General features: G+C 37.7%; 1 protein-coding gene across 1 annotated transcript in view; it reads right to left on the reverse strand.

Moving 5' to 3' along the window:
* LOC128547244 (uncharacterized) overlaps positions 1-11,841 on the reverse strand; it is a 40,416-nt gene extending 28,575 nt beyond the window's left edge. Inside the window, exon 1 of the mRNA XM_053519321.1 lies at positions 11,765-11,841. The gene's annotated coding sequence lies outside the window, so the exon portion shown is untranslated. The remainder of the gene's footprint in view (positions 1-11,764) is intronic.
* Positions 11,842-12,337: the final 496 nt, after the last annotated feature.

Consider the following 12,337-nt stretch of genomic DNA (forward strand, 5'->3'; position numbering starts at 1 on the left):
AGAGGTCAAAAGAGGTTCCATCTTTGAGTTCCAAAAAGAGATGGAAAAGTATTGTCGATCAGATGTAAATCTTTTGAGGAGTTATTGGCCAGTGACGGAATCAAACCTTTTACCGAATGTGTCACTTTGGCTCAATATCCAAACAAGACCCGTTATTCCATTAAAGGTGTACGATGGTCACAGGCTGAGGCAACTATCACAGGATAAGAGAGCCATGATGGCCCTATATCGCTCACCTGAGTCAAATTGCCTGCCTGAACAAATTTCTTTGTTAACTTTCAAAAACAAGAAAGTAGGTCAGTAGGTCATATTCATGGTCACTGAAAGTCAGTTTTAGAATAAGTGTGCACAACTGTACATGTCATCCAAATTTCAAGGCTGTATCTTAAAAAAAAAAAAAACACAAGAAAGTAGGTCAGTTGGTCACATGCATGGTCACTGGAAGTATGTTTTAAGATCAGTATGCAAAACTGTATACATGTCATCCAAATTTCAAGGCAGTATTTTTTCCTATATAACTCATATAATAACTAAGTGACCTTTGGGCGGTGCCTCTTTTAACCTCAGGGAAATATATAATTTGAACAAATTTGGTAGAGGACTACTAGAAAATGCATCATACCAAACATCAAAAGCCTAGGTCTTGTGGTTTCAGACAAGAAGATTTTTTTCTATATAAGTCTATGTAAAACTTGGGACCCCCAGGGAAGGGCCTCTTTTCAGCTCAGGTATATAATTTGAACAATTTTGGTTGAAGACCATAAGACAATGCTACAAACCAAATATCAAAGGCCTATGTCTTGTGGTTTCAGATAAGAAGATTTTTAAAGTTTTTTTCCTATCTAAGTCTATGTAAAACTTGGGACCCCCGGGGCAGGGCCATATTTAATCCTAGGGGTATAATTTGAACAAACTTGGTAGAGGACCACTTGATTATGCTACATACCAAATATTAAAGCCCTTGGCCGTCTGGTTTTGTACAAAACGATTTTCAATTTTTTCCCTATATAAGTCTATATAAACCATGTGACTCCCGGGGCGGGGCCATATTTGACCCTAGGGGGGATAGTTTGAACAATCGTGGTAGAGGATCACTAGATGATGCTACATACCAAATATCAAAGCCCTAGGCCCTGTAGTTTGGGATAAGAAGATTTTTCCTTTCTGCATGAAATTCAATTCTTTGAATAATTTTGAAAGGGGGCCACCCAAGGATCATTCCAGTGAAGTTTGGTGTTATTCTGCCTAGTGGTTTTCAAGAAGAAGATTCTTTTAGAAAATGTTGACGGACACACGACGCACGACACACGGCACACGACGGACATTTAGCGGTCACAAAAGCTCACCATGAGCCTTAAGCTCAGGTGAGCTAAAAACAAGAAAGTAGGTCAGTAGGTCAAGGTCACAGTCGAGTGACCGTTATCACTTGGGGTCATCAGGTAAATACAATTAAACAGTCTAGGAAATATGATCTGATAATTTTTTGAAGTATTTTTGCTAGTATATAACTCATATATCAAGTGATCCCTGGGGTGGGGCCTCTTTTCATCTCAGGGATATAATTCGAACAATCTTGTTACAGGACAACTAGGCAATGATACATACAAAATATCAAAGGCATAGGCCTTGAACTTTCAGACAGGACGATGTTTTTTGTATTTTCTTATATGAGTCTTTGTAAAACTTGGGACCCCAGGGCAGGTCCTCTTTCACCCCAGGGGCATAATTTGAACAATTTTGGTATTAAACCACTAGGCAACGCAACATTCCAGATATCAAAAGCATAGGCCTTGCAGTTTCAGGCAAGAATATTTTGAAAACTTTTTCCTGTATATGTCTATTTAAAACTAGGAAACCCCGTGGCAGGTCCTCTTTTCACCCCAGAGGAATAATTTGAACGATCTTGGTAAAGGACCACAAGGCAATGCTACATACCAAATATCAAAAGCCTAGGTCTTGTGGTGTCAGACAAGAAGATTTTTAAAGTTGTTTCCTTTACATGTCTATATAAACCATGTGACCCTCAGGGCGGGGCCATATTTCACCCTAGGGAGATCATTTGAACAATCTTGGTAGAGGCCCACTATATGATGCTACATACCAAATATCAAAGCTCTAGGCTGTTTTTTTTTTTACAGGAAGATTTTCAAAGTTTTTCCCTATATAAGTCTATATAAACCATTTGACCCACGGGGCGGGGCCATATTTGACCCTAGGTGGATAATTTGAACAATCTTGGTAGTGACCAACTAGATGATGGTACATACCAAATATCAAAGCCCTACGCCTTTTGGTTTTGGACAAAAAGATTTTTGAAGTTTTCCTTTTCTGTATGTTCTGTATGGAATTCAATTCTTTGAACAATATTTAAAGAAGACTATCCAAGGATCATCGTTATGAAGTTTCATCAAAATTGGCTTTGCGGTTTAGGAGGAGATGTTGTTTAAAAGAAAGTGTGGACGGACGCCAGACGGACGCCGGACGCCGTATGGTGAGCGATCACAACAGCTCACCCTGAGCCTTTGGCTCAGGTAAGCTAAAAACCCATTCGTCATGCATTAAACTGTGGGGAAGTCCGTATATGTCCCTATTCTGTTGATGGGTACAATGCAGAGACCAACACGGTGTATGGGTTTCTAGGGTGTTGGACTCATGGGTGTGAAAAGTGCTATCCAAAGCGTGAGGTCAAGAATCCCTACTCATTAAAGACCATGAATACATTTATCTAGAGACCTTTTCAAGATTTAAAACTTTGCAAAAACAAGGGTACCACATTGAATACATTTGGGAATGTAACTTTGACCAAAGGTACAAGGAAACCCCTGAGTACAAGAATTTGATTGATCGGTTCTGTCCCCATATGGAACCTATCGAACCCAGTGATGCTCTGTATGGCGGACGTACCAATGCAGTCACCCTATACCAAGAAGTAGATGAAAGTACCAATCAAGAGATCTAGTATGCTGATATTTGTTCACTGTATCCTTACGTAAACAAATACAAAGGGTATCCCATCACACTGTCATTATAATTCAGGAAGAAATTGATATCACAAACCTTAAGAAATACAGGGGTTTGGTCAAGTGTAAGGTGCTCCCCGCACCCCCCCCCCACCCCCCTCAGAATTTATGGTTACCCGTCCTACCCATGAATTGCAATAGGAAAATGGTGTACACCTTGTGCCGTACATGTGCAGAGAAAGAACTTCAGACCTGCTCTCGTTCAGAGGAGGAAAGGGTTTTGGTTGGGATTTGGAACTCGGTGGATTTGAATAAGGCTTTAGATCTCTGTTACAAGGTCATTGAAGTGTATCAAATCTGGCACTTCAAGGAATAGAGCGGCACTGTCTATAAGGAATACATTAATAAGTACTTGAAAAGGAAACAAGAGACCAGTGGTTATCCCAACTGGGTTAAAACTCAGGCAGATAAAGGTAAGTTCAAAAGCGACTATTTTCAGGCCGAAGGTGTCATCCTCGAAGATGTGGAAAAAGAATCCAGGCAAAAGGGCCGTGGTCAAAACCATGCTCAATTGTCTCTGGGGAAAGAATGCCCAAAACAATGTCTTACCCAAATCGGAGTATATTGACAAGCCAGCCAGGTTATACGAGATCATGGCTGACCCTACCAAGAAGGTCCACTACTTTGATTTCTTTTAACATGACGAGTTTTCTCTGATCAATTATTCCGATTACATGGACATGTCAGAACACAATGCTGCAGCCAATGTGGTGGTTGCAGCCTTTGTCACTGCCTATGCCAGGTAAGAACTGTACTCAGTCCTGGAACGTTTAGATGATCGGGCCTTGTACTTTGACACAGACAGTTGTATGTACATTTACGACCCTGATAAATACAATATTCCCATTACAGATAGTCGGTTGGGAAAGTGGACTGATGAAGTACCCAATGGAAGAATTGTCAAGTATGTTGCCCTTGGTCCAAAAAACTACGGGTACGAATATATTGTCAATGGGGAATGCCTCACAGTGTACAAGGTCAAAGGCATTACCCTGGATTACAATACCACCCAAAAAGTCAATTTCAACGGTATGTTAAAAGCTGTCCAAAACAGGGAATCTTTTTTCAGAACTCATTGAGTATCCATACCGTATCAAAAGGCACAGAGATAGAAAGGTCACCAGTGAACTCTAGACCAAGACTTTCCGTCCAGTGTATACTAAACGTGTCGTGGTGGACCAGTATGAGACCGTGCCTTACGGATATCTTCATTCGTAAGGAAACTTTAAATTAAAAGTGTATGACAAGGCAGAAGACATGTTTTTGTTCAATTTATATAATTGTTTATTATTGAACAAATTTTTTTTTGTGAACATAGTTAAATATCTATTGACTATGTTTACCGAAATTTTGTGTATATTGTTGAATAACTATTGACTATGTTTTTTGAAAAACTTTTGTGAAAAACTTTTGTGAACATTGTTGAAGAACTGTTAACTATTGTAAATATGTTTTGTAAACACTGAAGAAAATGTTACTTGAAAAAGATGTTTGTAGTGTTTGTTGTCATCAACTAGTATATAGTAGATAGTAAACAGAATATGTTGTCGTTATTATTGAAACCATCATGGAAGAAAGTAGTTTACTTTTTCAACATCATTGCAATATTTTCATTTCTGGACCAAGTGGATCTGGTAAAACACAATTTGTCAAACAATTAATTGAGTTTAGAACGGATGTGTTTCAAACTGTACCACAACAAGTGGTGTGGTGTTACAAAGAATGGCAGTCTACCAACGCTATGTTGCAAGAAAGAAAAGGATCTTATATTCAAGTTTGTTAATGGCATCCTAGACGACGACGAAGAGATTGTCAGCGATAGCAGTGTTGCTCATTTTGTGGTGTTCGACGACATGCTCGGCGGTAAAGATGAAGAAAAAATCAAACTTTGGTTTACAAGAAAAGAGATCATCGTAATTCCAGTGTGATTTATATCACCCAGATCATGTTTTAACAATCCAAAGCAAGCAGAGCAATGGGTCTAAATGCACATTACATGATTCTGTTTCATAATACTAGAGATAAAGGACAAATTAAAGAATTGGTAAGTCAAATTAAATTGCCGCATTTACTCCAAGCCTATCAAGATGCCATTTCAGTCCCTCATGGATATTTAGTGGTTGATTTTCATCATTGAACTCCCGAGTCCGACAGACTGAGATCAGATATTTTTCATCGTTGGGTGACTGGAGGGAATCGAGGACCTGTTGTGTACACGGGACTAGTATAAAAGAAAAAGACATAGGAAGAAGGTATATTCACTTCAAGACAATTCGTCATGGATTACACACCGAAAGCTGTCATCAGAGCCTTGGAATCCCTCAGCCAGGAGAAAAATCTTCATAAAAGACAACAGTTTATAAAGGGTGGTTGCATGAAATGATCAAATGGTTTACGTTAGCAGCCAAGATCATCATACAGAAAAAGATTCAACTACCTAAACTGCCTAAATTGAACAGTTAGCAGACGCCAATGTGGATGCCGACACCAAACGTAAATTGATATTAAACCAGGAAGCAGGGGATTTCTTGGAGGTGTTATGATTTGACTACTTTGTTGGGACGGCCAAAAGACTTTGAGAAAATTTGACAAGCCTGCCAAGAAGAGATCTGTCAAAACGCCATCAGCCAAGAAACGCAAAAAGAGATCTGTCAAAACACCGGCCAAGAAACGTAAATCACCGTTGAAAGTAAAAATACACATCAAGAAATCAGACAAGACCACAGGGAGGACACTTCCAGCACCCACGAGGAAACTTGATGTTCGGTTTGTGACTGTAAGATGAAAATCTTCACCAAGACAGGACTCGCCTTTGAGACCTATGCATCGAGTCTCTGATGTGATTGATCAGACAACACCAGTCAGATCATTTTCTCTCACATCTATCAGTATCATGTCTGGATTTCAAACTCCCATGAAATCGAGATCTGAGAGTACCACCCCACCTTCTGTTCTAAATACTCCTAAGTCAAGATCTGATTACGCGGTGGTGAATCAACATGATGGTTTAACCTATTTGACTCCAAACGGTAAATGGAATGTAAGCAAATTAACTCCGGGAAAATCTTCGGTCTCGTCTCAGTCCCGTAACTCAACCCCAAGATCATTTTTGTCCAGTACTTAGTCTAAAATTTCATCTTGGGCAAGCTCGCCTTCTTCCTCATTTACAGGGTATCCGAGTGGAATGTTGGCCCGATTTTCACCACTGAATCGACAAGTATCTACGCTTAGGTCTGGTTTGATCAGTGATGGAGCAAAAACAGCTTTTGATGCCCCGTCGCCTTTATAAGCCCATTCAAGTATTCACAGAAACAACATCATTTGTTGTTGTGACAGTCATGAAGATGGCATGCAAAAGAATGGCAAAACGTAAAACGCCGTTGATCAAGAAACATGGGGCAATGATATTAGCTTTAGGCAAGGTACAACCTCAATTTAGGAAAAAACTAATCAGGGAAGCGCCTAAAGATCTAATCAACTGTGCGGGAGAGTGCTATCAGAGGCTCAGAAGCGAAAGTTGCATCCAAAGCGTCAACAACTTCGGGACTTGGCAAACAAAAAGATTCCGATCCAGAAGAAAAAACAAATATTCCATGAACTTTAAACTGTGTTGACTTCAATTACTTCCGCCTGCCAATACTGACTTAGCACCTACGGGTGTTACATTTCTATTACCGCAATAACTATTACTCACGATCGCCGCAATTTCTACTTGTACTAAACGCTTTTTCCACTACTTCCATAATAACTACTACTACAACTCATCCCTTCCGCCATTACTTTCATTACAGCAATTACTACTGCAACAAAATGATCCTCCGCTATGATAACTATTAGCACAATAACTACTACAACAACTCATCAGAGCCGACATTGCTACTTATGCCACAATTACTATTTTAACAACTCATCATGGCCACCATTGCTATTGTTACCACAATAACTGCTTTTACAAATCATCACAGTCGCCATTTTCACTGTTACCACAAAAGTACTTGTACACTCATCACTGTCACCATTACAACTTTTACCACATAAATTACTTCTACAACACATCGAAGGCGACATTACTACAGTAACTGTTACCACAAAATTTCTTCTACAACTCATCACAGGCACCATTTCTACTGTTACCACAAAAAATACTTCTATAGCTCATCACAGGCGCCATTACTACCGTTACCACAAAAATTACTTCTACAGCTCATCACAGTCGCCATCACTACTGCTACCACAAAATGACTTCTACAAGTCATCACAGGCACTATTGCTACTGTTACCACAAAAATTACTTCTACAGCTCATCACAGGCACCATTGCTACTGTTACCACAAAAATTACTTCTACTACTCATCACAGGCGGCATTATTACTGCTACCACAATAATGACTTCTAGAACTCATCACAGGCGCCATTGCTACTGTTACCACAAAAATTACTTCTACAGCTCATCACAGGCGCCATTGCTACTGTTACCACAAAAATTACTTCTACTACTCATCACAGGCGCCATTATTACTGCTACCACAATAACTACATGTACTTCTACAGCTCATCACAGTCGCAATTACTACTGTTACCACAAAATTACTTCTACATCTGATCACAGTCGCTATTAAAACTTTTACCACAAAAATTACTTCTACAACTCACATCAGTCTCCACTGCTACTGTTACCACAAAATGATTTCTACAAGTCAACACAGGCGCCATTACTACTATTACCACAAAAATTAATTCTACCACAAGAATTACTTCTACAACTAATCACAGGCACCATTGCTACTGTTGCCATAATAACTATTTCAAGAACTCATCATGGCCACCATTGCTACTGTTACCACAATAACTATTTCAAAAACTCACCATGGCCACCACTGCTACTGTTACCACAATAACTTCTTTTACAAATCATCACAGTCGCCATTTCCACTGTTACCACAAAAGTACTTGAACAACTCATCACTGTCACCATTACAATTTTTACCACAAAAATTACTTCTAAAACTCATCACAGGCACCATTAATAATGTTACCACAAAAATTACTTTTACAACTTATCACAGGCACCATTCCAACTGTTACCACAATAATGACTTCTACAACTCATCACAGGCGCCGTTACAAATGTTACCACAAAAATGATTTCTACAAGTCATCACCGGCGTCATTAATACTGTTACCACAAAAATTACTTCTATGACTTATCACAGGTGCCATTCCTGCTGTTACCACAATAATGAATTCTACAACTCATCACAGGCGCCATTACAACTGTTACCACAAAAATTACTTCAACAAATTATCACAAGCGCCATTCCTACTGTAACTACATTAATGACTTCTACAACTAATCATAGGCGCCATTGCTATTGCTCCCACAAAAATTACTTCTACAAATTATCACAGGCGCCATTCCTACTGTTACCACAATAATGACTTCTACAACTCACCAACGGCGCAATTACTATTGTTACCACACAAACTGCTTCTACAAGTCATCATAGGAACAATAACTACTGTCGCCACAAAAATATCTTCAAAGTCATCACAGTCGGTATTACAACTGTGACCACACCAATTACTACTGTTACCACAAAAATTACTTCTAAAACTCATCAAACGCACCATTTCTACTGTTACCACAATAACTACGTTTACAACGCATCACAGGCGCCATTACCGCCATTACCACTGTTATCACGAAATAAACTTCTACAACGTATCACAGTCGCCATTGCTAATGTTACCACAAATATTACTTCTACAACTCATCACAGACACCATCACTACTGTTACCACAAAATTACTGCTAAAACTCATCACAGGCACCATTACTACTGTTACCACAATAACTACGTTTACAACGCATCACAGGCGCCATTACCGCCATTTAATACCACTGTTATCACGAAAATTACTTCTACAACGTATCACATGCACCATTACTACTGTTACCACAATAACTATGTTTACAACGCATCACGGGCGCCATTACCACTGTTACCACGAAAATCACTTCTACATATCATCACAGGCGCCATTGCTACTGTAACCACAATAACTATTTCTACAACTCATTACAGTCGTCATTACTACTGTTAAAACAATAACAGCTTCTACAACTCTAGACCGCCGCCATTTGTACAACTACCATAAAAACTATTACAACTCATCATAACCACCGTTACTACAACTACAATAATCAAAGCGCTCAAAGCGCTGATGATGCCTGCTAATCAGTGTGTAAAATATTGAAAAGAAAGTGACATCTGCGGAATTCTTTATATAAACCAGAAGAACATATATTGCAAAATATTCAGATTTTGTTTCAAAATTAATCTTTTTTCTCTGCCAGTCATTGTTTACATACACACTGATTCAGTCTTTAACGAAAAATTTTTTTGGTCCTTTTGGTTTAGTTGTGATGAAAACTACAACATAAATTACATCAATGGTGTTTTACTATAAAGGAATATTGTAAGCATTTTTTCCAAACCATTCATTCAGCTTTTAAGATTTGTTTCTAAAGCTTTCGGACAGTGCCTGCAATTTATTATTTACACACTGATTTAGTCCTTATCAGACAGCTGCATTAATTATCACTCCATCTCTTATACTTCGAAGTCTGCTATACATAACAGCTGGCTACACAAAAAGGCTTGACATTCAGTCAATTTAGTCAGACCGAAAAAAATCGAACAATATGTAACTGGCGAAACAAAACCGTTTTAATTTTGATACATATATTTGTATCAACCCAGACATATCCTTCTAGAAAATTTGCGGATGCGCAGGCTTGATCCATGCTGGTCGCAAATGCACTATAATGTTGGTTTTCTCATGGTGCGACTCAAATGACTTTAGCTAAAGTGAGCAAAATCTGGCTTAAAACAATTTGAATGTTTCAATATTTCTATGAATGAGAAAACGTATGGAGGCAGGAATTTTTATTTCTCATGTTAAGGCTGAAAGAAATTGAAATGTTCATATTTTGAGGAAAAAATCACTGAACTGTTAAAATTTAAAATCATTTTTTATAATAAGGTTAATGAAAGAAGTTTACACCGAGAGAAATCCAACATCTAACACCACTGTCAAGAAACGTTAATATCTATGAGATTTTTCTTACATCTGAGACAAAAAGTGTAGCCGTTAAATAATAAAGGTTTTCATCTAACCATAAAAAAAAAAAAAAAAAAAAAAAAAAATCAGTTATATTTTAATAATGTGAGGACGAAACATGTATTTGTTTAGTATCGTCAATTTTTCACGGGATATTAAGTTTATAATTTAGTTAGATCTGAAGATCTTTTTCCAGTTGATCAAATCTGTTATCCGACAACTTGCTACAGATTGCCGTTTCAAAAAGGAAAGTATTAATATCATCGTTGCAGGTTCATATACGACCCATTTTCACGAGCTTACAAGTTGATAAAATTGTGAGACAGTAGTACTACTTAGTCAAAGCGAGCTTGCAACATCAATGTCAGTTTGGGCAAAGAAGAATAAAATGCATTTTATTTTTATTAATTTTTATAACTCTTTGGTTTGGGCGACCTGTGGGTTTCCACGTTAGTAAGACGAAATTATACCTAATACATATATGCATAAAAAATCTCAATAAATTTGCGCTACTTAGCGGCATGCCTACAGATCTTCCGACAAAAAAAAACAACAAAAAACTATATTTCTTAAGAAGGCTTTAATACTTAATTACTGACAAACTTTACGTTAGGAAAGTTAGTCAGGGAAACACAGGAGAATTTGCTGTTTTTACTACTTTCTACGATGAAAATCGAAAAGCGTTTGTCATGCTATTACTCCAGGAAAACTGTCTCGATTAAAGATATCTACATTTTGAAGTCATTATTCACTACTTCAGCAATAGCGCTATTGGTTACGACGACGGGAAAACATCTTTATTGCCGCGGCGGTCCGGGGTTCGATTTTCGACGCGGTCATCTTTTTTTCTTGACTTTGGAATTTTTGAAATATTTTAGAAACAAAAATTCATATTCTGATGTTCATAATATGACCAAAACTTCAATTTGAAAGAAAGATTATATTTAGCCAAATCGGAGGCATGCTGGTTAATTGGCAGTATCAACGACTGGCTGCTAAATCGATTTTCTATAAATAGCATAATTACCATGTGGTCATATTGTCGTGTGTTGGCAACATTCTAGATCATTAGCGTTGCATTTAAATACATTCTTACAATTTGATAGCAATGACGAACATTTAAGTTTATTTTGACATATTTAGAAATTGTTACAACTTGCTTGAAAAGCTATGGGACGTACAAACTGGTATTGTCTATGGACCGGAAATGTTCGGAAACCTCCGTGATGTGTCTTTTCCGTTAAAATAACGTTTCTAATTTTTAGCTATGGATTATTGCTATCAAACTATTTCGGGTGTTATACATGTGACATTGCGGTTAGGAAACAAGTTTCTTCAGATCAGAACTTGAATTGTCAGTCTGGATTCCCACGCTAGGTTTCCACCCTTTCTACGTTATAAGCTACATGACCTCTAGGACAGCGATACGATAATAGGGAAGAACCAATACCTAAAAATCATCGCTCCAGGTCAGGTGAAATGAGGTCATCGTTTATTCACGTGAACATAAATTTGCATATTTGTATTCATACACGTGGTTGTTTTAATTTAAACGTTTATTTCGGTGTAATGTTGATTTTTAGTCGCCGAATTTACATTAGAATAGTATTAAGGCATACCTTGTATTACTGCATTTTCTGCACGTTGTGTAGATAATTGTTTCCCTTTAAAGCCTGGAACTTTTTTGGTTGTTAGGATGGTCGTAAAATCTGAAACAATTTCTAAACCTTAGTATTCTTTTTGACACTGGTCTTTTTGACAACACTGGTGGAGGCAGCCACCAATAACTCACCATCGCCGCCGTTGCTATTTCTTCTTCTAATAAGTACCAATACAACTCATAATGGCCACCATTTTTACTACCATAATATACCATGGGTTAGTGTTGTCTGTTTGTATATAAAGAATAACGAACAAAAAATATTCTATCTAATGATCGAGGTTTGATACAAATTTGACTGCCGCATAGCATAAATGTGCTGGTATATCTATACACACGCAAATCATGATAAACAAATGACATAATAATAACATATAGCGTCATCCGAAAATCAGTCTAACTAATGTACAGTTAATTTCAATGCATTCAATTCATTATAAGAATGAAGTTATTTATACTCGCCTTGTATCATAGCATTTCCATATAAAACACAACTTGAACCAAACAAAAATATCAAAACGATATTCATTTT

Source organism: Mercenaria mercenaria, chromosome 12 (genome assembly GCF_021730395.1).
Source record: "Mercenaria mercenaria strain notata chromosome 12, MADL_Memer_1, whole genome shotgun sequence".
In the NCBI taxonomy this organism is placed as follows: domain Eukaryota; kingdom Metazoa; phylum Mollusca; class Bivalvia; order Venerida; family Veneridae; genus Mercenaria; species Mercenaria mercenaria.